Here is a 26,738-nt window from a genome sequence, read left to right as displayed (position 1 = left end):
GGCAGGAATCTGGCAGGTATCTGGCAGGTAACTGGCAACGGGACCTGAGGGCTGAAGCAGAGTAGTGAACAGTGCTACAACATTGCTCGGGCACCTCCATTTTGGAGCAGGTGCCTTTTATATGGGAGGTCCTCCGGCAATTGGCCGGGGACTCCTTAGGACGGCGCGCGTGGTCCCTTTAAGAGAGGGGGAGCGTGCGCGCGCCCTAAGCACACTGCCGGGGAAGGAGCGCGTGCCGGAAGCAGCGGGGAGAGCAGCGCTGGAGGACGCCACGCCAGGAGCGGGGAGGTGAGAGGGACGGCGTCTCTGCCTAGAACGGGGCAGAGACGCCGATGCTACAGTACCCCCCCCTTTAGGCCCCCTCTTTTTTTGGCCAGAAAGAAATTTCTCAAGGAGAAGCGGGGCGTTGATGTTCTCCCTGGGTTCCCAAGTTCTCTCCTCAGGACCAAACCCCTTCCAATCTACCAGAAAAAAGGTTTTTCCTCTTACCCTCTTGGAGGCCAGAATACTCTCTACCTCAAAGATGTCATCAGCGGAAACCGGAGCAGGAGGGGCACCTGGATTTTTGGAAAAAAAGTTAAAGACAACGGGTTTGAGGAGAGATACATGGAAGGAGTTGGGGATCCGTAGGGTGGCCGGGAGTTATAATTTGTAGGCCACAGGGTTAATTTGCCTGAGGACTTCGAAGGGGCCGATGAATCGAGGACCCAACTTGTAGGAGGGTACTTTGAGCCGCACATGTTTGGATGAGAGCCAAACCTTGTCTCCCGGATGGAATTGGGGCAGATCCAGACGTCTCTTATCAGCATATCTCTTCATCCGCTCAGAGGAGAGAAGAAGAGCGGACCTGGTGCTCTCCCAAATAGTAGAAAATTCACTGACAAGAGACTCCGCAGCAGGGTTGTCCACAGAAACGGAGACAGGAAGTGGAATCCGGGATGTTGGCCACCGACTATAAAGAACAGGGATTTGGAAGAGGACTCGGCCCATGGTAGGAGATCCACCCAGTCCGAGTGGTGAGCATCAACGAAGTGCCGGAGGTAGCTGGACTAGATCTGATTGATCCGCTCCACTTGACCATTGGACTGAGGGTGGTAAGCGGAGGAGAAATCCAGGGTAATGTCCAGCAGCTTACATGTGGCTCTCCAGAAGCGAGAGGTGAACTGAACCCCACGATCCGACACGATGTGGAGGGGCAGACCATGGAGACGGAAGATGTGGCGGATAAAGTCTTTAGCCAGCTCGGGTGCAGACGGAAGACCAGGCAGGGGAATGAAGTGGGCCATCTTAGAAAAACGGTCAGCGACAACCCAAATGACAGTGCAACCGGCAGAAACTGGAAGGTCGGTGATAAAGTCCATAGCGATGTGTTGCCAAGGAGCAGCAAGTACGGGAAGGGGCAGGAGATGGCCGGCAGGTAGATGTCGGGGAACTTTGTTACGGGCACAGGATGAACAGGCCGTGACGAAGTCTACCACGTCCTTACGCAGGGTAGGCCACCAGTAATGCCGGGTAATAAGTTGGAAGGTCTTCTTTTGGCCAGCATGGCCAGCTAGTTTAGAAGAATGTCCCCAGCGAAGAACCCTCTCCCGATCTGGCACAGCCACGAACGTCTTACCGGGTGGAAGACGAGTCAGATACAAGGGGGCCACATTCATGACCTTGGAGGAGTCGATGATGTGCGTAGGTTCCTCCTCTTGATCGGAGGACAGGAAGGACCGGGACAAGGCATCAGCTTTGACGTTCTTGTCCGCCGGACGGAAATGAAGAATGAAGTCGAAGCGGGCAAAAAACAACGACAAATGGGCCTGGCGAGGATTGAGTCTCTGGGCATTTTGGAGATATGCCAGGTTTTTGTGATCCGTGTAGATAATTACCGGGTAGAGAGCCCCTTCAAGCAGATAGCGCCACTCTCCCAGTGCCAATTTGATGGCTAGCAATTCCCAGTCTCCAATGGAGTAGTTGTGCTCCGACGAGGAGAAGATTTTGGAGAAGAAGCTGCACGTTACCATTCTCCCAGTAGAAGACTTCTGGGTGAGCACCGCTCCGGCTCCGGAAGAGGAGGCATCAACCTCCAGGTAGAATTGTTTATTACAGTCCGGACGGTGCAGGACGGGAGCAGAGGCGAAGGCTTTCTTTAGGGAAAGGAAGGCCTCCTCGGCTTCAGGCAACCATGTTCTGGGGTTAGCCCCCTTACTGGTAAGTGCAGACATGGGAGCAGTCCGAGACGAGAAGTGTGGGATGAAAAGACGATAATAATTAGCGAAGCCCAGGAATCGCTGTATCGCCTTCAAACCTTCAGGACGAGGCCATTTTAGAACAGAAGAGAGCTTCTCGGGATCCATTTGCAGACCTGTTTGGGAGCTGACATAGCCCAAGAACGGAAGGGAGGTCTGATCGAAGAGGCACTTCTCGTATTTGGCGTAGAGGTGGTTCTGCCGAAGCCTAAGCAGGACCTGACGAACATCCCTCCGGTGTGTGGGGAGATCCGGAGAGAAGACCAAGATATCGTCCAGGTATATCACTACGCAGGAGTACAGGAGGTCACGGAAGATGTCGTTGACTAGTTCCTGAAAGACCGCGGGAGCATTACAGAGACCGAAGGGCATCACAAGGTACTCGTAGTGACCGTCCCGGGTATTGAATGCCGTCTTCCACTCGTCTCCTTGACGGATACGGACCAGATTATACGCTCCTCGTAGATCCAGCTTGGAGAAGATCCTGGCGCCCTTGAGACGGTCAAACAATTCGGAGATGAGTGGCAGGGGATATTTGTTTTTTACCGTGATGAGATTGAGTCCTCTGTAGTCAATACAGGGACGTAGTGAGCCGTCTTTCTTTTTGACAAAGAAGAATCCGACTCCAGCCGGGGAGGTAGATTTTGGGATAAATCCCCTAGCCAGATTCTCTTCAATGTACTCAGACATGGCTCGGGTCTCGGCTGCAGACAACAGGTAGATACGCCCACGGGGAGGAGTGGTGCCAGGTACCAGGTCGATCGGGCAATCGTATGGCCTATGGGGTGGCAACGTCTCAGCTTCCTTCTTACCGAAGACGTCCGCATAGGGCCAGTAGGGAGCCGGGAGACCAGGTAAGTTAGCTGGAGTAGGCTGAGGGCGAAGTGGACGGACCGGGACCAGGCAGGTCCTATGGCAATCAGGACCCCATCGGAGTACTTCACCGGACCGCCAGTTCAATACGGGTTCATGTGTCTGGAGCCAAGGTAGACCTAGCAACAGGGAGTGAGAAAGTCCGGACAGCACATGGAATGAGATCTCCTCAGAGTGCAGCATTCCCACCTGCAGGGTTATGGGTTCGGTGACGAGCAGGATGGTCTCCGAGAGAAGTCTTCCATCCACGGAGGCGGCTGACAATGGTTCAGCCAGGGACTTGGTGGGAATATGGTATCTCTCTACCAGAGACTGGGAGATGAGGTTTCCAGCAGCTCCAGAATCCAGATGGGCGAGTTCAAAGAGACGGTTTTCTCCCCAAGCAATAGAGACCGGTAAGGTCAGAGACGGAGAGGGCTTACTTTTGTCTAGGACGACCTCTCCGAGTGGTCCTAGACACTGGCGTTTCCCGGCTTTTCCGGGCAGGAACGGATGAAGTGCTTCATACTGCCACAATAGAAACAGCTTCCCTCGGCTCGGCGAGATTCTTGGCGAGAACCGACCATCTTGGTCTGGTCGACCTGCATAGGCTCAGGAGAGTGTAGCTGAGGAGAGACGGAGGGAGTGACGGGTTTCTGAAAAGTAGGAGCTAGACGTGGAAACCTCCTCTCACGGGTGACCTCTTTGGCACGCTCCTGGAACCGCAGGTCAATCCGGGTGGCAAGAGTTATTAGGTCATCGAGAGTGGTAGGAATATCCCGACCGGCAAGTTCATCTTTTATATGGCCGGACAGACCCTCCCAGAAGACGGAAACCAGAGCGTCATTATCCCAGGCCAGCTCCGAGGCAAGGGTACGGAACCGTATGGCATATTGGCCCACGGTGAGACTTCCCTGACGGAGGCGTAGCAGAGATGATGCGGATGAGGTCTTCCGTCCGGGTTCGTCGAAGACTTTCCGGAAAGCCGTGAGAAAGGCAGGCAAGTCGGACACCAGGGGGTCTCCTCTCTCCCATAGAGGATTTAGCCAGGCCAGGGCCTCTCCGGTGAGATGGGACATGATGAAGGCAATTTTGGCCCTGTCGGAGTTAAACTGGTGAGACAGGAGTTCAAAGTGCAGGGTGCACTGATTTATGAAGCCCCGAGCCTGGGCGGAGTCGCCTCCGAAACGAGGAGGTGCAGAAAGCCGGGGTCCGGGGTAGGATACGTTGTTATTAGTGGGCAGTGGAGCTGCCGGATTGCGAGTCATGGCACTGGCGGTGGTTGCAGGCAGAGCAGTCAGAGTGTCCAGGCGAGAATTGACATTCCGCAGGTGACCCAGGATGGACTCCTGTTGGGACCTCTGACGGGACAGTTCATGACACAGGTCCGAGAGCGAGGGATCTTGGGGGCCACCGGGTTCCATGGCCCGAGCAAACTGTAACGGGTCTGGGAGGCGGAACCTCTGGGCTACTATACAAGGGGGCGGTCCTTGTAATGGAGCGGGTGGCGACCAGGCAGGCAGTCACAGCAGGTGACCGGGACAGTCTCCAGGTAGGCTAGCAGACAGGTAGCAGATGTGCGCTCCCAGGTGAGCGGGCAAGCTGGTCCATAGACAGACTGACAAGAGTTGGAAGGCAGACCGTCGGACCTCAGGCAAGCAGGCAGGTAGTTGATGTGCGCTCCCAGGTGAGCGGGCAAGCTGGTCCTTAGACAGACTGACAGGAGTAGTAAGGCAGACCGTCGGACCTCAGGCTAGCAGGCAGGTAGCAGGATATCAGGCAGGAATTAGACAGCAGACTGGCAGGAATCTGGCAGGTATCTGGCAGGTAACTGGCAACGGGACCTGAGGGCTGAAGCAGAGTAGTGAACAGTGCTACAACATTGCTCGGGCACCTCCATTTTGGAGCAGGTGCCTTTTATATGGGAGGTCCTCCGGCAATTGGCCGGGGACTCCTTAGGACGGCGCGCGCGGTCCCTTTAAGAGAGGGGGAGCGCGCGCGCCCTGAGCACACTGCCGGGGAAGGAGCGCGTGCCGGAAGCAGCGGGGAGAGCAGCGCTGGAGGACGCCGCGCCAGGAGCGGGGAGGTGAGAGGGACGGCGTCTCTGCCTAGAACGGGGCAGAGACGCCGATGCTACACTGGGGCACTGCGACGGACATAAGGTCTCAAAAATCCACTGTGTCCTCCAGGCGGAAAGGCAGCATTTCTGTAGCCAACAGCTTGCAGATGGTGAAATTCAACCTCTTAGCTTTCTCATGGCTAGGAGGAAATGGTCTTTTACTTGTCCACATCTGAGGGACCGAGGGCTGGCTGTTGTGCTTTGACGGGGTTGAGTAGGGTGTCCCTGGCAAACTGCCGGTCTGTGAGGAAGATGCAGGCGGACATGTTAGGTTGCCTTGATCCAAAGGTTTTGCTCTCGATGTCAGAGAGCTCTCAACACCAGCAGGTGTTTCCACTTCCCAATGAACTGACGACCTGCCAATCACACTGGCTGTTGCAGGTAAAGAGGTGGCAGGTCTGCGTCCAAAAACATGTGTGACTACTGTCCCCCCAGTCACAGAGGATGAAGAGGCCGCGAATGCACAAGATGGGGCAGACGGTGGTTGGCCCAGCCTGCTAGGCCGCATTGTAGCACAGTGAGCTTCCCACTGCAACTTATGCTTCATATCCATGTGACGGTACATGCATGAAGTACTCAAACTATGGATTTTTTGGCCTCTACTTAGCTTTTGGTGACAAATATTACAGATAACACGAGTTGGGTCATCCTTATCGATCTGAATAAATGCCCAGGCTATGCAAGGCTTAGAGCCCATGCGACCTGAAGAGCCACTATGACTTGTGGTCAGAGGCGGAGTTGTGGTTGAGGATGCAGTTGTTGACGTGCTTCCAGTACTCCGTCTCTGTCCAGGAAGGTGCAACCTAACCTCGTCGTCAATAGCATCTGTGACGCCCCGCTGCGCTTGGTATCACAGATCCTAGAAGAGTGTATTGATGGAATCCTCCACAAGAGGCCCCCATAAACATTCACACATCTCCACCTTCCACCTCAGACCAGCAGAGGGAGCCCGTTAGGGATATAAATAGGGAAGGTGGAGCTAGGCAGTTCAGTTCCTCTGAAGAGTTCCTGCAGTAGAGAAGCCTAAGAGAGGTCAGTCTGCAGTGGAGCTCAGTCTAGTCTAGAGAACTCAGTTAATAGTTCAGCAGTGGAGCACGAGGCTCCTGCTAGCTAGATTCAGGGAGCCCAGATAGAGCTTAAGGTGTGCCGGCGTCATAAGATCGGTGAAGCGCGGCAAGCTGCCGTTAGTGTGTATAGCCTATTGAGGGCCCGAGTAGGCCGAAGGCGAGTGGCGAGTTAGTACATAAGGGGCAGAGGAGCTTAACCAGCTCACCCCGAAGCATTTACCGGACACCGGATCCGAGCTTACCGGGATCTCTATGACCCAGTAAGGCATAACCGGAATCCCTGGAGAACTACAAGTCCCAGGATCGCTAAGGTGCTGATACGTAACAGAGCCAGGAGACGCTTAGGCCCCGCATACTGGGAGCGTGAACTTCAAGAGAAGGCCCTACCACAAGGTCAGCCAGCGCAGGACAGAGACAAAGTTAGGCCTAGCTCCAGGCAGGTCAGAAACTTACTGCGCAGAGGCAAGAAACAGGAGGCCCTACACCCGCTCATTGGGGAGGATCCTGATATGCACCCTTCACCCTACAGTGCTCCAGGATGTGCCTGAATTTCCTCCAGTAAAAGGTACTGAAGTGACTACCGTGTCCGTTTCCGTTCTTGCTCTGACCCAGCTGGGTCTCGCCTGTCCTGCATTCCCCCTGCATACGCTGCCCTGAGACCTAGCTCCACCTGTGGGGAGCTATACCATCGAGCTGCCTTATCACGGGCCTCAGTGGACTGCTGCAGCGCTGGTGCTTCTCACCAGATACCACGGGTGGTGTCACAAACTCTTATAAAATTAACAATTATCCACCCTTTTAAAGAGTGACCCCAGGGTACGGGCCAGGGAGCCGACCACCGCGACATCCCAAAGGCCAGGCAAAGGCCCGGGTGACCTCATCGACTGGCTGACTGTGGGTTCACAGTAAGTGGGATCTCCAACCTTGTCATCATCACCCTGTGTGTTATCACACTCGTCGTCCTCAAAGCCAACCTCTTCCTGCCCTGACCGAAAAGTCAAGTTGTCGCTCCAATCAGGTATTTGAGTCTCATCATCGTCTTCATCATTGTCTCCACCAACAGGAGTTACAGTTTGGGAACGAGGGTCTACATTATGCTCAGAACCTTCTTCATCTGGTCCTGGATCCGACTTATAAAGATTCTGGGCATCAGTGCAGATCATTTCCTCGTCTGGATTAACAGAAGCTCTGGAGCAGACCTCCGTTTCCCAGGCTATAGTATGAGTAAACAGCTGTGCAGACTCAACCATCTGTGTTACCCCATACTCAGACGGGCAGCTGGAGACTTGGGAGCTGTGAGGAAGCAAGTGCGATTGGGGTGACACCTCTGAGGACTGGAGTATTTGTGATGTTGAAGTTGAGGTGGAGGAGAGCCCACTTGAAGGAGCACTTGATATCCGCTGAAGCACCTGCTGTTTTTGTGCCTCATCTGGAATTTGTAGCGATGGGCGTGTCCGTAACAAAGGGATCGCATCACATTGTCCACGAAAAGAAGTCGACATGTTAGTTTGGCTGGAAGATGGTCTTTCTTCTGCAGATGTTACTCCCCCCCCACCGCGGGGGGCTCAACCCACCAGCGGACAGGCACCAGTATTAGGAGAGGGGGGCTGGCCGTCAGGGTCCACCGCGGCTCTGGCACAAACCCGGCGACACGGAGGTGGCACGGGCAGGAACGGACTGGCCATGTCGGCTTCTCACTTTTTGGATTTTAGAAGGGCATGACATGCCTATATCTGTGTCTCCCCCTCCTTTTACTCCTCCACCTCTTTTATTTTCGCATGACTATATGTACTTGTCACTTTTCCATGTGTTAGTTATGTCTTCTGAGCAGTTTGTCAGCTTTTGGACACCTTTGAAGGTGTTTTCTATGTGTTTCTATGTGTTTTTGTTTGCCTGCCATTGGTTTTAACGGTGCTCGAAGGTGTTCGACGAACAGTTCGATGAACAGTTCGGCGAACACACGGGTGTTCGACGAACCGAACCGAACTCGAACACTACGGGGGTGGCTCAACACTAGTTGTGTCTACAAGACCTTTTAAGGAAGCCAGCAAAAAAATTGAAGAGAAGGGAAAGCACAAAAGGACCTGGTCTTGCTGAGCACTGGAAAGGGCAGCCGACAGCCAGACTTCAAAGTAGAAAAGCAGCAAGTGAGAGGCTTGTCTCTGCCTACGGCCACACCACCCTGAACCTGCCCGATCTCATCTGATCTCAGAAGCTAAGCAGGGTTGGGCCTGGTTAGTACTTGGATGAGAGACTGCCTGGGAATACCAGGTGCTGTAGGCTTTTGCTTTTTCCTTCCTTCCACCAGCAGGGGGCACTCTCTTCCATGCCTTTTTTCCATTCCCTTTCACAAGTGCACACATTCATTCTCTTTTCTTTTTTTCATTTGCTTTCTCTCTTGCGCTATTTCATCTCTGCAAAATACCAGCATCCTTCTGATCACCGTGGGCCTCCAGCATTGTTGCTTCTTTACTTTTAATACTAGGCTCCTTTTCACCAGGACCAGCGTCTCCCGCGTGGCTGGAGGCAACCACCGGTAAACCCAAGCAGAAGACCTTTGCAGGCAACACGACCCTCCCCCCTGAAGAGCAGCTCAAAGTCACTGGCAACCATCTCACCCTCTTCCTTCATTCACCCCTGGACGTCTCGCTCCGCCCCCAAGTTACGGGTCCAGCTTGCTCTTTCTGTCACATTACCGTGATGAAGGGTTTAGCCTGCAGGAGACCCTGCGCCGAGACATTTTTGAAGACACCTGATGCGGCGGGTGAATCACTGCTAAACAAACCACACCTGTAGGGACGGCACAGCCTTTGCATGGACCCTTCGGGGCCCGCCCCGTCACGGCCAGATTGCTCGCCTCCAAGCGATCCTGAGAAAGGCTGGCCGGGCGATGGATCAAGCAGCGTCTACTGGCCATACCACCTTGGATACGCCTGATCTTGTATGATCTCAGAAGCAAAGCAGGGCTGGGCTCGGACAGTACTTGGATGGGAGACCTCCTGGGAACACCGGGTGCTGTAGACCATTTTGATGACGTTTTGCCCTACTGCCCAGCTCGGCTAGCATGGAACGGCGCCTTGCCGGACACCGACCTTAAGTAACTTAGATGATGGAAGCCCTAAGGCCTCTGAGCCAGTTGGCAGCTAAGTACGCTACCCCGCCGCCTTCATGCAGGCCTGACACCGAGCTCCTTGCCACGGCTAGGAGTGCTTATTGACTCCGCAGCTCGCCGTGTTGAAATGATGGCGTTAAAAGCACCCAGGCCGTGAAGGGGCCAGGCTTTCAGCAGGTGCCAGGCTTTCAGCAGGTGCCCAGGGAAGGTTTTGGATGCCGGCCGCCTAGCGAGGGCCAGCAGAAGTAACATGTTTCTCTGCAAAGAAGCTTGTGTAACCAAGCCAGACGGCTGACAAAGAGCTAACCTCAGTGCAAGGAAGGCAAGGAAGGAATTGGGGAGGGGGGGGGGGTGATTCCTGCTAGGGCCCTGAAATCATAAAACAGGCAGGAGAGTCTGAAGCATGGTGACGGAGAGGTTGTAGAGGCAGATAGGGGGTGTTGTCACGTGCGAGCACGTGTACATGCTGGCTTGTGTGTGAGAGTGCGCTTCCTAGGTGTGGCGCGCTGCAGACAGTGAAAGGGATTGTTCCCTTTCATTAAAAGTTAATCCCCGGCTGCAGGGTAATAGAAAGCAACTAACAACGCTGTACTCACCCTACCCGGGTCTACCTGTGAGTCTCGCCTCTGCTCCCGGCCTGTGTCATTGGCCGCGAAGCTGACGTTCCATCGACAGCGCTGCAGCCGATCAGTGAGCTCAGCGGCTCTGAGTGGGGCCTTCTGTCTACAAGACCTTTTAAGGAAGCCAGCAAAAAAATTGAAGAGAAGGGAAAGCACAAAAGGACCTGGTCTTGCTGAGCACTGGAAAGGGCAGCCGGCAGCCAGACTTCAAAGTAGAAAAGCAGCAAGTGAGAGGCTTGTCTCTGCCTACGGCCACACCACCCTGAACCTGCCCGATCTCATCTGATCTCAGAAGCTAAGCAGGGTTGGGCCTGGTTAGTACTTGGATGAGAGACCGCCTGGGAATACCAGGTGCTGTAGGCTTTTGCTTTTTCCTTCCTTCCACCAGCAGGGGGCACTCTCTTCCATGCCTTTTTTCCATTCCCTTTCACAAGTGCACACATTCATTCTCTTTTCTTTTTTTCATTTGCTTTCTCTCTTGCGCTATTTCATCTCTGCAAAATACCAGCATCCTTCTGATCACTGTGGGCCTCCAGCATTGTTGCCTCTTTACTTTTAATACTAGGCTCCTTTTCACCAGGACCAGCGTCTCCCGCGTGGCTGGAGGCAACCACCGGTAACCCCAAGCAGAAGACCTTTGCAGGCAACACGACCCTCCCCCCTGAAGAGCAGCTCAAAGTCACTGGCAACCATCTCACCCTCTTTCTTTATTCACCCCTGGACGTCTCGCTCCGCCCCCAAGTTACGGGTCCAGCTTGCTCTTTCTGTCACATTACCGCAATGAAGTGTTTAGCCTGCAGGAGAACCTGCGCCGAGCCATTTTTGAAGACACCTGATGCGGCGGGTGAATCACTGCTAAACAAACCACACCTGTAGGGACGGCACAGACTTTGCATGGACCCTTCGGAGCCCGCCCCGTCACGGCCAGATTGCTCGCCACCAAGCGATCCTGAGAAAGGCTGGCCGGGCGATGGATCGAGCAGCTTCTACTGGCCATACCACCTTGGATACGCCCGATCTCATCTGATCTCGGAAGCAAAGCAGGGCTGGGCTCGGACAGTACTTGGATGGGAGACCTCCTGGGAACTCCGGGTGCTGTAGACCATTTTGATGACGTTTTTACCAACTGCCCAGCTCGGCTAGCATGGAACGGCGCCTTGCCGGACACCGACCTTAAGTAACTTAGATGATGGAAGCCCCAAGGCCTCTGAGCCAGTTGGCAGCTAAGTACGCTACCACGCAGGCCTGACATCGAGCTCCTTGCCACGGCTAGGAATGCCTACTGACACCGCAGCTCGCCGTGTGGAAATGATGGCGTTAAAAGCACCCGGGGCCATGAAGGGGCCAAGCTTTCAGAAGGTGCCCAGGGAAGGTTTTGGATGCCGGCCGCCTAGCGAGGGCCAGCAGAAGTAACATGGTTCTCTGCAAAGAAGCTTGTGTAACGAAGCCAGACGGCTGACAAAGAGCTAACCTTAGGGCAAGGAAGGCAAGGAAAGTGTGGAAGGAATTGGGGAGGGGGGGGGGTGATTCCTGCTAGGGCCCTGAAATCATAAAACAGGCAGGAGAGTCTGATGCATGGTGACGGAGAGGTTGTAGGGGCAGATAGGGGGTGTTGTCACGTGCGAGCACGTGTGCATGCTGGCTTGTGTGTGAGAGTGCGGTTCCTAGGTGTGGCGCGCTGCAGACAGTCAAAGGGATTGTTCCCTTTCATTAAAAGTTAATCCCCGGCTGCAGGCTATTAGAAAGCAACTAACCGCGCTGTACTCACCCTACCCGGGTCTACCGGTGAGTCTCGCCTCTGCTCCCTGCCTGTGGCATTGGCCGTGAAGCTGACGCTCCGTCGACAGCGCTGCAGCCGATCAGTGAGCTCAGCGGCTCTGAGTGGGGCGTTGTGTCTACAAGACCTTTTAAGGAAGCCAGCAAAAAAATTGAAGAGAAGGGAAAGCACAAAAGGACCTGGTCTTGCTGAGCACTGGAAAGGGCAGCCGGCAGCCAGACGTCAAAGTAGAAAAGCAGCAAGTGAGAGGTTTGTCTCTGCCTACGGCCACACCACCCTGAACACGCTTGCTCTCATCTGATTTCGGAAGCTAAGCAGGGTTGGGCCTGGTTAGTATGTGGATGGGAGACCGCTTGGGAATACCAGGTGCTGTAGGCTTTTGCTTTTTCCTTCCTTCCACCAGCAGGGGGCACTCTCTTCTATGCCTTTTTTCCATTCCCTTTCACAAGTGCACACATTCATTCTCTTTTCTTTTTTTCATTTGCTTTCTCTCTTGCACTATTTCATCTCTGCAAAATACCATCATCCTTCTGATCACCGTGGGCCTCCAGCATTGTTGCTTCTTTACTTTTAATACTAGGCTCCTTTTCACCAGGACCAGCGTCTCCCGCGTGGCTGGAGGCAACCACCGGTAACCCCAAGCAGAAGACCTTTGCAGGCAACACGACCCTCCCCCCTGAAGAGCAGCTCAAAGTCACTGGCAACCATCTCACCCTCTTCCTTCATTCACCCCTGGACGTCTCGCTCCGCCCCCAAGTTACGGGTCCAGCTTGCTCTTTCTGTCACATTACCGCGATGAAGGGTTTAGCCTGCAGGAGACCCTGCGCCGAGACATTTTTGAAGACACCTGATGTGGCGGGTGAATCACTGCTAAACAAACCACACCTGTAGGGACGGCACAGACTTTGCATGGACCCTTCGGAGCCCGCCCCGTCACGGCCAGATTGCTCGCTTTATGCACACGCCCGGACTGACTGGCGTGTGCGGGAGTAGTGGTTCCACTGGACCATGAACCGGAGAGTGCCTGGAGGGGCGTGACTAAGTATCTGGCCGATCCGACCAAGGTGGCACGACGGCATACGATGCCAGTGCACCAAGGAGAAACCGGGCAGAGGGACCAGGTGCTACTCCAGGTCAAACTCCGGACACGGGGGTTGACCCACACAGGGATTACTGGAACAGGCAGGTTAGGTTGGCACAGACTGGTGGATATAAGCGAACACGGCAGGTATGCAGACGGGTGGATACAGGCGAGTATGCAGGCGGGGAGGTACTGGCCGAAAGGACGGGCTGGAGCACAGAGAGGACAAGACCCAGTACAGACTGGGTCACAGAAACAGAACCGCAGATGCGGTAGCCAAACACAGCAGAGAGGGAATACCCGAAGCGGTGGGCAAGAGCAGAGCAGGACGGGACTGCCGGAGCAGCGAGCGCAAGCAGAGCAGGACAGGACTGCGGGAGCAGCGAGCAGATGCAGAGCAGGACGGGACTGCCGGAGCAGCGAGCAGAAGCAGAGCAGTACAGGACTGCCGGAGCAGCGAGCAGATGCAGAGCAGAAACCGCAGGAGCGGCAAGCAAGGCAAGAGCAGAGTGGAAACCGCAAGAGCGGCAAGCTAAGCAGGAGCAGAGCGGAAACCGCAGAGAGGTAAACAAGGCATGAGCAGAGCGGAAACCGCAGAGCGGTAAACAAGGCAGGAGCAGAGCGGAAACCGCAGAGCAGTAAACAAGGCAGGAGCAGAGCGGAAACCGCAGAGCGGCTAAGTAGGCAGGAGCAGAGCGGAAACCGCAGAGCGGCAAACAAGGTAGGAGCAGAGCAGAAACCGTAGAGCGGCAAACAAGGCAGGAGCAGAGCAGAAACCGCAGAGCGGCAAACAAGGCAGGAGCAGAGCAGAAACCGCAAGAGAGGCAATCTAAGCAGGAGCAGAGCGGAAACCGCAGAGCGGCAAACAAGGCAGGAGCAGAGCAGAAACCGCAGGAGCGGCAAGCAAGGCAAGAGCAGGGCAGAAACCGCAAGAGCGGCAAGCTAAGCAGGAGCAGAGCGGAAACCGCAGAGCGGTAAACAAGGCAGGAGCAGAGCGGAAACCGCAGAGCGGTAAACAAGGAAGGAGCAGAGTGGAAACCGCAGAGCGGTAAACAAGGCAGGAGCAGAGCGGAAACCGCAGAGCGGCAAACAAAGCAGAGCAGGGGGGACAGGGCTCTGTTCACACGGAACAGACAGGAAGAGAAAGGCAGAGCCAGATACCCACAGGGTACTTGCAGTGAAGTAGCGAGTGGACCACAAACTCACAAACGTGAGTACAGAGACAACAAGCAGGAGTTAGGTACGAGTTCAGACTCTGCAGAAAAAGGAAGGGAACGGACATAGAGGCAAAACAGATAAAGGATAGGAGAGAGTTCAGACTGGAACTGAGTGTACGGAGGAGACCGACACTGCAGCGGGATACAGGAGCGGGTCTGGGAATACGGCCCCCAGAGAGGCAGGACGAACAGGCAAGGAGCGTGTTCAGACAGGACAGACAAGATACAGGAGCGGGTCTAGGTAATCGGCCCCTAGAAGGCGGGAGGAACAGGCTAGGAGCGTGTTCAGACAGGACTGGAAATACAGCCTCCAGGAGAGGCAGCAGGCAAGAGTACACAGACAGGACTCAGTTCAGACACGGGAACTGATACCGCAAGGCAGGAGACATAGACAGGACTCAGTTCAGACACGGGAACTGATACCGCAAGGCAGGAGACAAAGACAGGACTCAGTTCAGACACGGGAACTGATACCGCAAGGCAGGAGACATAGACAGGACTCAGTTCAGACACGGGAACTGATACCGCAAGGCAGGAGACAAAGAACGGGACCTGGCACCTTCAGAGTGCAAGCACACACTGAATGAAACACTATGCTCAGGCAGGGATAGATGGGAGCAGCTGAGCTATATACCAGGTGACAGACAGCAATAGGCTGAGGACGCACAAGGGGTGTGACCCACAGCAGGTACAAAAAGCAGGAAGTGATCGGGCGCCGCCCTTAAGCAGCAGAAACAGACACAAACAGACAGCATGGAGGGAAGCCAGAGAGACATTCTGGACAGGAGATCAAGTGCGCGCTCTTGCACAGTGGGAGACGGACCACTATGCAAGGACTCCGCCAGGTATGTTACAGTACCCCTCCCCTTACGACTCCTCTTCTTCAGGCCTGCCAGAATCTCCTGCAGGGAATTTGAGGGCCAATTCTTCCCTTCGAAGAGATCACTTCCACTGTCCACCGGAAAAACTGGTCTCCTCTGGGTAGCTAGGATGCTACCTCCCATCCAGCCACCCTTAGCAACAGACGAAATGGGTGGAGTACCAGGAACAGCACACAAGGAAGTCTCACTCCACATACTTTCAGGTGGCATCCCAGAGGGTACAGGAGACAACTGGAAGTCCTCCACCGGGTTGGAGGGGGACAGAGACTTGGGGGTAATCTCTGCTTCGAGGTACATCTTGTCAAGCTCACAGGAAGAAATAGACGGGTTATCAGGTACAGGATGAGGAAAAGTCACTGCCTCTTTGTTATCTGGTGGTACCCCGGAGGATTCAGGAAACAACTGGAGGTCCTCCGCCGGGTCAGAAGAGTGCAGAGGCTCAGAGAAAACATCTGCTTCAGAGTTCACAAGGTCGGACTCACTGGACGAAGCAGGCGAGGTATCGGGTACCGAGTATAGGAAAGTCTCTGTCCATTCACCACCAGGTGGCACCCCGAAGGGTTCTGGAGACAACTGGCCGTCCTCCGCCTGGTCAGAGGGGTGTAGAGACTCACGGGTAACCTCTGCTTCAGAGTACACTAGGTCGGACTCACTGGACGAAGCAAGCGAGGTATCAGATCCAGGATATAGGAAAGTCTCTGTCGATTCACCACCAGGTGGCACCACGAATGGTTCTGGAGACAACTGGAGGTCCTCCGCCTGGTCAGAGGGGTGTAGAGACTCCTGGTTAACCTCTGCTTCGGAGTACACTAGGTTGGACTCACTGGACGAAGCGAGCGAGGTATCAGGTACAGAGTATAGGAGAGTCTCTGTCCTTTCGCTACCAGGTAGCACCCCGAAGGGTTCAGGAGACAACTGGAGGTCCTCCGCCTGGTCGGAGGGGTGTAGAGACTCGGGGGTAACTACCACTTTGGGGTACCCATTGTCAGGCTCACAGGACGAAGCGGACAAAGTATCGAGTACCGGGTGTAGAGAAGTCTCTCTCCATTTGTCATCGAGTGGTATCCCGGAGGATTCAGGAGGCAACAGGGGGTCCTCCACCAGGTAGTAGAGGTGCACAGACTCTGAGGTAACCACAGCTTTGGAGCATCCTTGGACATGCACACCGGTTAAAGTGGGTGAAGCATCTGATGCCGGGTGCAGGAAGTTCTCCTGTGTGGAGTCTGGATGGGCAGAAGTCTCTTCGGGCAGGAGAACTGGTGCACTACCCACGCACATTACCCGTTGGGGCTTCTCCGGGATACAGGGAGATGAAGCTTCAGTAGGGACTTCAAGGTTGGGGTCAGGTGGTCTCAGGGAGGACAGACCCTGGCGTGACGGCTTGCCTCTACGTCTAGCACGTCTGGACTGCCTCTTGAGGTTGGGAGAAGTATTCCGGAAAGCGTAGTCACCCTGTGAGGATTCTGGGTGGACAGTAGTCTCATTGGGCTGGAGGACTATTGCGCTACCCACACACATTACCCGTCGGGGCTGCTCCGGGATATTGGGAAGTGAAGCTTCAGCAGGGGCTTCAGGGTTAGGGTCCTCGAAGACCACACGAAAGGCCACCAGGAAGGCCTGCAGGTCAAGGACGACAGGATCCCATGCTTCCCATAGGGGGGTGACCCATTTCAAGGCATCACCCGCTAGGTAGTCAATCATAAAGGCCACTTTAGCCCAATCGGAAGGAAAATAGAGAGGGTAGGCCTTAAAGTGTAGCATGCATTGTTCCACAAATGCACGACACTGTCTTGAATCCCCATAGTAACGTGGCGGATCCGCAGGAACGAGAGCTGATAGATCCATCTGGACGGTGCGTAATTCGCCTGGAACTCAGCTAAGGGAAAAAAAAATGTATCTATTTATTTTTAATGCATGTATTCACTAGAAAACGTCTCAGAGAGCGAAGGCCGTGGGGCTCAACGGGAACCATGGCCTGAGCATGCTGTTATGCACACGCCCGGACTGACTGGCGTGTGAGGGAGTAGTGGTTCCACTGGACCATGAACCGGAGAGTGCCTGGAGGGGCGTGACTAAGTATCTGGCCGATCCGACCAAGGTGGCACGACGGCATACGACGCCAGTGCACCAAGGAGAAACCGGGCAGAGGGACCAGGTGCTACTCCAGGTCAAACTCCGGACACGGGGGTTGACCCACACAGGGATTACTGGAACAGGCAGGTTAGGCTGGCACAGACAGGTGGATATAAGCGAACACGGCAGGTATGCAGACGGGTGGATACAGGCGAGTATGCAGGCGGGGAGGTACTGGCCGAAAGGACGGGCTGGAGCACAGAGAGGACAAGACCCAGTACAGACTGGGTCACAGAAACAGAACCGCAGATGCGGTAGCCAAACACAGCAGAGAGGGAATGCCCGAAGCGGTGGGCAAGAGCAGAGCAGGACGGGACTGCCGGAGCAGTGAGCGCAAGCAGAGCAGGACAGGACTGCCGGAGCAGCGAGCAGATGCAGAGCACGACGGGACTGCCGGAGCAGCGAGCAGAAGCAGAGCAGGACAGGACTGCCGGAGCAGCGAGCAGATGCAGAGCAGAAACCGCAGGAGCGGCAAGCAAGGCAAGAGAAGAGTGGAAAACGTAAGAGCGGCAAGCTAAGCAGGAGCAGAGCGGAAACCGCAGAGCGGTAAACAAGGCAGGAGCAGAGCGGTAAACAAGGCAGGAGCAGAGCGGAAACTGCAGAGCGGTAAACAAGGCAGGAGCAGAGCGGAAACCGCAGAGCGGCTAAGTAGGCAGGAGCAGAGCGGAAACCGCAGAGCGGCAAACAAGGCAGGAGCAGAGCGGAAACCGCAGAGCGGTAAACAAGGCAGGAGCAGAGCGGAAACCGCAGAGCGGCTAAGTAGGCAGGAGCAGAGCGGAAACCGCAGAGCGGCTAAGTAGGCAGGAGCAGAGCGGAAACCGCAGAGCGGCAAACAAGGCAGGAGCAGAGCAGAAACCGCAGGAGCGGCAAGCAAGGCAAGAGCAGGGCAGAAACCGCAAGAGCGGCAAGCTAAGCAGGAGCAGAGCGGAAACCGCAGAGCGGTAAACAAGGCAGGAGCAGAGCGGAAACCGCAGAGCGGTAAACAAGGAAGGAGCAGAGTGGAAACCGCAGAGCGGTAAACAAGGCAGGAGCAGAGCGGAAACCGCAGAGCGGCAAACAAAGCAGAGCAGGGGGGACAGGGCTCTGTTCACACGGAACAGACAGGAAGAGAAAGGCAGAGCCAGATACCCACAGGGTACTTGCAGTGAAGTAGCGAGTGGACCACAAACTCACAAACGTGAGTACAGAGACAACAAGCAGGAGTTAGGTACGAGTTCAGACTCTGCAGAAAAAGGAAGGGAACGGACATAGAGGCAAAACAGGTAAAGGATAGGAGAGAGTTCAGACTGGAACTGAGTGTACGGAGGAGACCGACACTGCAGCGGGATACAGGAGCGGGTCTGGGAATACGGCCCCCAGAGAGGCGGGACGAACAGGCAAGGAGCGTGTTCAGACAGGACAGACAAGATACAGGAGCGGGTCTAGGTAATCGGCCCCTAGAAGGCGGGAGGAACAGGCTAGGAGCGTGTTCAGACAGGACTGGAAATACAGCCTCCAGGAGAGGCAGCAGGCAAGAGTACACAGACAGGACTCAGTTCAGACACGGGAACTGATACCGCAAGGCAGGAGACATAGACAGGACTCAGTTCAGACACGGGAACTGATACCGCAAGGCAGGAGACAAAGACAGGACTCAGTTCAGACACGGGAACTGATACCGCAAGGCAGGAGACATAGACAGGACTCAGTTCAGACACGGGAACTGATACCGCAAGGCAGGAGACAAAGAACGGGACCTGGCACCTTCAGAGTGCAAGCACACACTGAATGAAACACTATGCTCAGGCAGGGATAGATGGGAGCAGCTGAGCTATATACCAGGTGATAGACAGCAATAGGCTGAGGACGCACAAGGGGTGTGACCCACAGCAGGTACAAAAAGCAGGAAGTGATCGGGCGCCGCCCTTAAGCAGCAGAAACAGACACAAACAGACAGCATGGAGGGAAGCCAGAGAGACATTCTGGACAGGAGATCAAGTGCGCGCTCTTGCACAGTGGGAGATGGACCACTATGCAAGGACGCCGCCAGGTATGTTACACTCGCAACCAAGCGATCCTGAGAAAGGCTGGCCAGGCGATGGATCAAGCAGCGTCTACTGGCAATACCACCTTGGATACGGCCATTCTCGTCTGATCTCGGAAGCAAAGCAGGGCTGGGCTCAGACAGTACTTGGATGGGAGACCTCCTGGGAACACCGGGTGCCGTAGACCATTTTGATAACGTTTTGCCCTACTGCCCAGCTCGGCTAGCATGGAACGGCGCCTTGCCGGACACCGACCTTAAGAAACTTAGATGATGGAAGCCCCAAGGCCTCTGAGCCAATTGGCAGCTAAGTACGCTACCCCGCCGCCTTCACGCAGGCCTGACACCGAGCTCCTTGTCACGGCTAGGAGTGCTTATTGACTCCGCAGCTCGCCGTGTGGAAATGATGGCATTAAAAGCACCCGGGGCCATGAAGGGGCCAGGCTTTCAGCAGGTGCCCAGGGAAGGTTTTGGATGCCGGCCGCCTAGCGAGGGCCAGCAGAAGTAACATGTATCTCTGCAAAGAAGCTTGTGTAACCAAGCCAGACGGCTGACAAAGAGCTAACCTCAGAACAAGGAAGGCAAGGAAGGCATTGGGGAGGGGGGGGGTGATTTCTGCTAGGTCCTTGAAATCATAAAACAGGCAGGAGAGTCTGACGCATGGTGACGGAGAGGTTGTAGGGGCAGATAGGGGGTGTTGTCACGTGCGAGCACGTGTGTATGCTGGCTTGTGTGTGAGAGTGCGCTTCCTAGGTGTGGCGCGCTGCAGACAGTCAAAGGGATTGTTCCCTTTCATTAAAAGTTAATCCCCGGCAGCAGGCTATTAGAAAGCAACTAACCGTGCTCTACTCACCCTACCCGGGTCTACCGGTGAGTCTCGCCTCTGCTCCCAGCCTGTGGCATTGGCCGTGAAGATGACGTTCCGTCGACAGCGCTGCAGCCGATCAGTGAGCTCAGCGGCTCTGAGTGGGGCGTTTTGTCTACAAGACCTTTTAAGGAAGCCAGCAAAAAAATTGAAGAGAAGGGAAAGCACAAAAGGACCTGGTCTTGCTGAGCACTGGAAAGGGCAGCCGGCAGCCAGACGTCAAAGTAGAAAAGCAGCAAGTGAGAGGCTTGTCTCTGCCTACGGCCACACCACCCTGAACACGCCCGATCTCGTCTGAACTTGGAAGCTATGCAGGGTCAGGACTGGTTAGTACTTGGATGCGAGACCTCCTGAGAACACCGGGTGCTGTAGACCATTTTGATGACGTTTTGCCCTACTGCCCAGCTCGGCTAGCATGGAATGGCGCCTTGCCGGACACCGACCTTAAGTAACTTAGATGATGGAAGCCCCAAGGCCTCTGAGTCAGTTGGCAGCTAAGTACGCTACCACGCAGGCCTGACACCGAGCTCCTTGCCACGGCTAGGAGTGCTTATTGACTCCGCAGCTCGCCGTGTGGAAATGATGGCGTTAAAAGCACCCGGGGCCGTGAACCGGCCAGGCTTTCAGCAGGTGCCCAGGGAAGGTTTTGGATGCTGGCCGCCTAGCGAGGGCCAGCAGAAGTAACATGTTTCTCTGCAAAGAAGCTTTTGTAACCAAGCCAGACGGCTGACAAAGAGCTAACCTCAGTGCAAGGAAGGTGCGGAATGAATTGGGGATGGGGGGGTGATTCCTGCTAGGGCCCTGAAATCATAAAACAGGCAGGAGAGTCTGACGCATGGTGACGGAGAGGTTGTATGGGAAGATAGGGGGTGTTGTCACGTGCGAGCACGTGTGCTTGCTGACTTGTGTGTGAGAGTGCGCTTCCTAGGTGTGGCGCGCTGCAGACAGTCAAAGGGATTGTTCCCTTTCATTAAAAGTTAATCCCCGGCTGCAGGCTATTAGAAAGCAACTAACCGTGCTCTACTCACCCTACCCGGGTCTACCGGTGAGTCTCGCCTCTGCTCCCGGCCTGTGGCATTGGCCGTGAAGCCGACGTTCCGTCGACAGCGCTGCAGCCGATCAGTGAGCTCAGCGGCTCTGAGTGGGGCGTTGTGTCTACAAGACCTTTTAAGGAAGCCAGCAAAAAAATTGAAGAGAAGGGAAAGCACAAAAGGACCTGGTCTTGCTGAGCACTGGAAAGGGCAGCCGGCAGCCAGACGTCAAAGTAGAAAAGCTGCAAGTGAGAGGCTTGTCTCTGCCTGGGGTCACACCACCCTGAACACGCCCGATCTTGTCTGATCTTGGAAGCTAAGCAGGTTTGGGCCTGGTTAGTACTTGGATGGGAGACCACCTGGGAATACAAGGTGCTGTAGGCTTTTGCTTTTTCCTTCCTTCCACCAGCAGGGGGCACTCTCTTCTATGCCTTTTTTCCATTCCCTTTCACAAGTGCACACATTCATTCTCTTTTCTTTTTTTCATTTGCTTTCTCTCTTGCGCTATTTCATCTCTGCAAAATACCAGCATCCTTCTGATCACCGTGGGCCTCCAGCATTGTTGCTTCTTTACTTTTAATACTAGGCTCCTTTTCACCAGGACCAGCGTCTCCCGTGTGGCTGGAGGCAACAACCGGTAACCCCAAGCAGAAAACCTTCGCAGGCAACACGACCCTCCCCCCTGAAGAGCAGCTCAAAGTCACTGGCAACCATCTCACCCTCTTCCTTCATTCACCCCTAGACGTCTCGCTCCGCCCCCAAGTTACGGGTCCAGCTTGCTCTTTCTGTCACATTACCGCGATGAAGGGTTTAGCCTGCAGGAGACCCTGCGCCGAGACATTTTTGAAGACACCTGATGCGGCGAGTGAATCACTGCTAAACAAACCACACCTGTAGGGACGGCACAGCCTTTGCATGGACCCTTCGGAGCCCGCCCCTTCACGGCCAGATTGCTCGCCATCAAGCGATCCTGAGAAAGGCTGGCCGGGCGATGGATCGAGGAGCGTCTACTGGCCATACCACCTTGGATACGCCCGATCTCATCTGATAATATCACAGCGTACCATAGCAATCAGTAATATCCATCTAATTATTATCAAAATATTAAAATAAATTATGTTTGGAATAATAAACAATAATAGATAATAATTCATTATCAATCAAGTTCTCCATATGATAGAACATTTTTATGTCATAGGTGTAATTACCTTTTCCAACCCATAGGTGTCAGTGTATTTTGAAAAAACAAGTTTATATATCTTTATTAAACCAATAATATCAAAGAATGTATACTCCTGAACCAAAATGAATAAATATATGAATGTATGAATGAATGAATGAATGAATGAATGAATGAATGAATAAATGAATGAATGAATTGTTGTGTTTACTCAGAAAATGTAAACATTTTTTTCCTTAGCAATATATATTTAATGAAGCAATACTCTTGTATTAGACATTACTTTATTAAATATTAATGTGTTTTCTCAATTGAGAAATTGAACGCAAATAAAATCAAATGAGAATTAAAAAATTAAAAAATAGAACAATAAGAAGTATAAAGTAAGAAATAAAAGAAATCTACATATATATATTTCTATATTTCTTTAATAATTATTATTTCTTGATTTAACTAATAGTGAATAAGGGCAACCACACATCAAAATGGTTTACAAAGCAAATTTATATTTAGAATAATTTTCCACATGATAATATTCTTGAATAACTATAATATTATTTTTAATGGTTACCTAAATAGGTACACACCTCTCTTTAGTCAAATCTATGCTACTCATCGATATGAAATTTATGCACAATATTTCTAGAAGAATAATTATTTTTAATTTGGTTCTGATATATACATAAATTTTATAAAATAATATTTTTGGTATTAAGGGTGAAAATGTGTTTTTGATCCTGATTACATAATCAATTTTTGATCAATACTTATTTTCCACACATTTTAATAAAGAAGAAATAATAATAAGGTACTATGGTATAATTAAGAAGGGTATTACATGCAAAGTTGCATAATTTAATATTTTTTGGTGGTACAAGGTTATGACAAATATGAAATCATCCAGATAATGGAGATATAAGGGTATTTTTTATGGAGAATATAATTACTCTGCATTTGTCATTAAAATTTAAAGGCCTTATTTTTATTTTTATTCTTATTTTTACTCTTAATTTTATTTTTCATTTTAAAAATTTTATTCTTACTTTATACTTCTTATTTTTCTATTTTTAAATTTTTTAATTCTCATTTGATTTTATTTGAGTTCAATTTCTCAATTGAGAAAACACATTAATATTTAATAAAGTAATGTCTAATACAAGAGTATTGCTTCATTAAATATATATTGCTAAGGAAAAAAATGTTTACATTTTCTGAGTAAACACAACAATTCATTCATTCATTTATTCATTCATTCATTCATTCATTCATACATTCATATATTTATTCATTTTGGTTCAGGAGTATACATTCTTTGATATTATTGGTTTAATAAAGATATAAAAACTTGTTTTTTCAAAATACACTGACACCTATGGGTTGGAAAAGGTAATTACACCTATGACATAAAAATGTTCTATCATATGGAGAACTTGATTGATAATGAATTATTATCTATTATTGTTTATTATTCCAAACATAATTTATTTTAATATTTTGATAATAATTAGATGGATATTACTGATTGCTATGGTACGCTGTGATATTATCAGATGAGATCGGGCGTATCCAAGGTGGTATGGCCAGTAGAAGCTGCTGGATCCATCGCCCGGCCAGCCTTTCTCAGGATCGCTTGGTGGCGAGCAATCTGGCCGTGACGGGGTGGGCTCCGAAGGGTCCATGCAAAGTCTGTGCCGTCCCTACAGGTGTGGTTTGTTTAGCAGTGATTCACCCGCCGCATCAGGTGTCTTCAAAAATGGCTCGGCGCAGGGTCTCCTGCAGGCTAAACCCTTCATCGTGGTAATGTGACAGAAAGAGCAAGCTGGACCCGTAACTTGGGGGCGGAGCGAGACGTCCAGGGGTGAATGAAGGAAGAGGGTGAGATGGTTGCCAGTGACTTTGAGCTGCTCTTCAGGGGGGAGGGTCGTGTTGCCTGCAAAGGTCTTCTGCTTGGGGTTACCGGTGGTTGCCTCCAGCCACGCGGGAGACGCTGGTCCTGGTGAAAAGGAGCCTAGTATTAAAAGTAAAGAAGCAACAATGCTGGAGGCCCACGGTGATCAGAAGGATGCTGGTATTTTGCAGAGATGAAATAGCGCAAGAGAGAAAGCAAATGAAAAAAAGAAAAGAGAATGAATGTGTGCACTTGTGAAAGGGAATGGAAAAAAGGCATAGAAGGGAGTGCCCTCTGCTGGTGGAAGGAAGGAAAAAGCAAAAGCCTACAGCACCTGGTATTCCCAGGTGGTCTCCCATCCAAGTACTAACGAGGCCCAAACCTGCTTAGCTTTTGAGATCAGACAAGATTGGGCGGGTTCAGGGTCGTGTGGCAGTAGGCAGAGACTAGCCTCTCACTTGCTGCTTTTCTACTTTGACGTCTGGCTGGCGGCTGCCCTTTCCAATGCTCAGCAAGACCAGGTCCTTTTGTGCTTTCCCTTCTCTTCAATTTTCTTGCTGGCTTCCTTAAAAGGTCTTGTAGACACAACGCCCCACTCAGAGCCGCTGAGCTCACTGATCGGCTGCAGCGCTGTCGACGGAACGTCAGCTTCACGGCCAATGCCACAGGCCGGGAGCAGAGGCGAGACTCACCGGTAGACCCGGGTAGGGTGAGTAGAGCGCGGTTAGTTGCTTTCTTATAGGCTGCAGCCGGGGATTAACTTTTAATGAAAGGGAACAATCCCTTTGACTGTCTGCAGTGCGCCACACCTAGGAAGCGCACTCTCACACACAAGCCAGCATGCACACGTGCTCGCACGAGAAAAAACACCCCCTATCTGCCCCTACAACCTCTCCGTCACCATGCATCAGACTCTCCTGCCTGTTTTATGATTTCAGGGCCCTATCAGGAATCACCCCCCCTCCACCCCAATTCCTTCCGCACCTTTCTTGCCTTCCTTGCACTGAGGTTAGCTCTTTGGCAGCCGTCTGGCTTGGTTACACAAGCTTCTTAGCAGAGATACATGTTACTTCTGCTGGCCCTCGCTAGGCGGCCGGCATCCAAAACCTTCCCTGGGCACCTGCTGAAAGCCTGGCCCCTTCACGGCCCCGGGTGCTTTTAACGCCATCATTTCCACAAGGCGAGCTGCGGAGTCAATAAGCACTCCTAGCCGTGGTAAGGAGCTCGGTGTCAGGCCTGCGTAAAGGGCGGCGGGGTAGCGTACTTAGCTGCCAACTGGCTCAGAGGCCTTGGGGATTCCATCATCTAAGTTACTTAAGGTCGGTGTCCGGCAAGGCGCCGTTCCATGCTAGCCGAGCTGGGCAGTAGGGCAAAACGTCATCAAAATAGTCTACAGCACCCGGTGTTCCCAGGAGGTCTCCCATCCAATTACTGTCCAAGCCCAGCCCTGCTTTGTTTCCGAGATCAGACGAGATCATGCATATCCAAGGTGATATGGCCAGTAGATGCTGCTTGATCCATCGCCCGGCCAGCCTTTCTCAGGATCGCTTGGTGGCGAGCAATCTGGCCGTGACGGGCCGGGCTCCGAAGGGTCCATGCAAAGGATGTGCCGTTCCTACAGGTGTGGTTTGTTTAGCAGTGATTCACCCGCCGCATCAGGTGTCTTCAAAAATAGCTCGGCGCAGGGTCTCCTGCAGGCTAAACCCTTTATCGCGTTAATGTGACTGAAAGAGCAAGCTGGACCCGTAACTTGGGGGCGGAGCAAGACGTCCAGGGGTGAATGAAGGAAGCTGGTGAGATGGTTGCCAGTGACTTTGAGCTGCTCTTCAGAGGGGAGGGTCGTGTTGCCTGCAAAGGTCTTCTGCTTGAGGTTACCAGTGGTTGCCTCCAGACACGTGGGAGACGCTGGTCCTGGTGAAAAGGAGCCTAGTATTAAAAGTAAAGAAGCAACAATGCTGGAGGCCCACGGTGATCAAAAGGATGCTGGTATTTTGCAGAGATGAAATAGCGCAAGAGAGAAAGCAAATGAAAAAAAGAAAAGAGAATGAATGTGTGCACTTGTGAAAGGGAATGGAAAAAAGGCATAGAAGAGAGTGCCACCTGTTGGTGGAAGGAAAAAAAAGCAAAAGCCTACAGAACCTGGTATTCCCAGCTGGTTTCCCATCCAAATACTAACCAGGCCTAACCCTGCTTAGCTTCTGAAATCAGACGAGATCAGGCGTGTTCAGTGTGGTGTGGCCGTAGGCGGAGACAAGGCTCTCGCTTGCTGCTTTTCTACTTTGAAGTCTGGCTGCCAGCTGCCCTTTCCACTGCTCAGCAAGACCAGGTCATTTTGTGCTTTCCCTTCTCTTCAATTTTTTTGCTGGATTCCTTAAAAGGTCTTGTAGACACAATGTCCCCCTCAGAGCCGCTGAGCTCACTGATCGGCTGCAGCGCTGTCGACGGAACGTCAGCTTCACGGCCAACGCCACAGGCCGGGAGCAGAGGCGAGACTCACCGGTAGACCCGGGTAGGGTGAGTAGAGAGTGGTTAGTTGCTTTCTAATAGCCTGCAGCCGGGGATTAACTTTTAATGAAAGGGAACAATCCCTTTGCCTGTCTGCAGCGCGCCACACCTAGGAAGCGCACTATCACACACAAGCCAGCATGCACACGT

General features: G+C 52.8%; 3 non-coding genes and 8 pseudogenes across 3 annotated transcripts; 8 read left to right on the top strand and 3 right to left on the bottom strand.

Moving 5' to 3' along the window:
* The first annotated feature begins 8,439 nt into the window (after positions 1-8,439).
* On the top strand, positions 8,440-8,558 carry LOC141266925 (5S ribosomal RNA). Its single transcript, XR_012320944.1, has one exon. It is a non-coding gene; the product is annotated as a 5S ribosomal RNA (ribosomal RNA).
* Positions 8,559-9,179: 621 nt separating this feature from the next.
* LOC141267737 (5S ribosomal RNA) lies at positions 9,180-9,299 on the top strand (annotated as a pseudogene).
* Positions 9,300-10,251: 952 nt separating this feature from the next.
* Positions 10,252-10,370, top strand: LOC141266586 (5S ribosomal RNA). Its single transcript, XR_012320618.1, has one exon. It is a non-coding gene; the product is annotated as a 5S ribosomal RNA (ribosomal RNA).
* A 621-nt stretch (positions 10,371-10,991) lies between these two features.
* LOC141267002 (5S ribosomal RNA) lies at positions 10,992-11,111 on the top strand. Its single transcript, XR_012321021.1, has one exon. It is a non-coding gene; the product is annotated as a 5S ribosomal RNA (ribosomal RNA).
* A 932-nt stretch (positions 11,112-12,043) lies between these two features.
* LOC141267658 (5S ribosomal RNA) lies at positions 12,044-12,162 on the top strand (annotated as a pseudogene).
* A 7,025-nt stretch (positions 12,163-19,187) lies between these two features.
* Positions 19,188-19,307, top strand: LOC141269943 (5S ribosomal RNA; annotated as a pseudogene).
* A 933-nt stretch (positions 19,308-20,240) lies between these two features.
* LOC141269284 (5S ribosomal RNA) lies at positions 20,241-20,359 on the top strand (annotated as a pseudogene).
* A 921-nt stretch (positions 20,360-21,280) lies between these two features.
* On the top strand, positions 21,281-21,399 carry LOC141268232 (5S ribosomal RNA; annotated as a pseudogene).
* A 3,006-nt stretch (positions 21,400-24,405) lies between these two features.
* LOC141270221 (5S ribosomal RNA) lies at positions 24,406-24,524 on the bottom strand (annotated as a pseudogene).
* Positions 24,525-25,470: 946 nt separating this feature from the next.
* On the bottom strand, positions 25,471-25,590 carry LOC141269838 (5S ribosomal RNA; annotated as a pseudogene).
* Positions 25,591-26,210: 620 nt separating this feature from the next.
* On the bottom strand, positions 26,211-26,329 carry LOC141268385 (5S ribosomal RNA; annotated as a pseudogene).
* Positions 26,330-26,738: the final 409 nt, after the last annotated feature.

The sequence above is a fragment of the Phyllobates terribilis genome, unplaced genomic scaffold (assembly GCF_046119375.1).
Source record: "Phyllobates terribilis strain yellow unplaced genomic scaffold, ASM4611937v1 Scaffold_4__5_contigs__length_816908805, whole genome shotgun sequence".
Classification (NCBI taxonomy): Eukaryota; Metazoa; Chordata; class Amphibia; order Anura; family Dendrobatidae; genus Phyllobates; species Phyllobates terribilis.
Note: the sequence above shows the minus strand (reverse complement) of the source record. Positions and strands in the feature narration are given on the sequence as shown.